Genomic DNA, 1,005 nt, shown 5'->3' on the forward strand with positions numbered 1-1,005 from the left:
ATTCGATTAAAATTGTCTGAGGACAGCACGGAGGAGAAAAGTGGCGAAGAAATGCGGTTCGCATGGCTCACAAAATTTCAGAATTTTCTCGCGAGGCTTAAAAGCACTCGATCGTCGAGGACGAAGGCTCGAAAAGACCTTGAAAAGGGCCCACTCGACGACAGCTCGCCGCCTCCACGGTGTCGAACTTCCACCAGCATCGTTTCACCTTTACACACCTCACTCTCTCTCTCTCTCGCTTTTTCACGTCTTTTTCCAACGTGAATTCATTCGAACGTTTTACTCGATTTTCCCTCCCTTTACAGTCATTCACTCGTTCGTCCTCCATTCAGAGGCCTGCATTCGTCAGCCGTTCGTTCTTTTCGTCCTTCTCTGACGAGTGTCAAGGGTAACGAGCTTATGCCGCTGCAGAAGAGAGCCAACTCGAGAAATATCCCTGGACGATTTTCGTCGGTGGTTAGGATCCAAGGGTGGACTCGATTTTCTAAGATTTTTCGAGATTCGGTTCAGTCAGTTCAACCCTTCCCTTGCAAAAATTGCGGTTACTCTTATCAATTTTCGCGGTCGTTTGGAAGAAATTTAGATCGCCTTGAGAATTCACGAAATTTGTAAATTTGTAAGAAAATTAACATTCACAACGATTGAGAAGAATTCACAGAAATTAATTTAACGAAATTCGCTTCATTGATAAAAGAAATTGTTATAAAAGTAAAGCTAGAATATCAATGAAATTCCACTAATTTTCTCCCGTTTCCAATCAATCTCCTCAATTGCTGTAGAGACTCTGGCTGTTATGAAATGAATCACTTCAGCCTGGTTGTGGGTGTACCGAGTTACACTTCGCTGCTGTTTACTGAATTCTTTATTTCTGGGGTGTATGAATGCGAATGAAGTGACGTGTGCGACGGTTGACTTGTTGTTGCGTCGTGGACCTTGATCAAATCTCATGATCAGGAGTTCTGGCGCGGGTTGACGATTGTTCTCGCTGGTTCGAGGTGTATTAAA

The sequence above is a fragment of the Habropoda laboriosa genome, unplaced genomic scaffold (assembly GCF_001263275.1).
Source record: "Habropoda laboriosa isolate 0110345459 unplaced genomic scaffold, ASM126327v1 scaffold387, whole genome shotgun sequence".
NCBI classification, from domain to species: Eukaryota; Metazoa; Arthropoda; class Insecta; order Hymenoptera; family Apidae; genus Habropoda; species Habropoda laboriosa.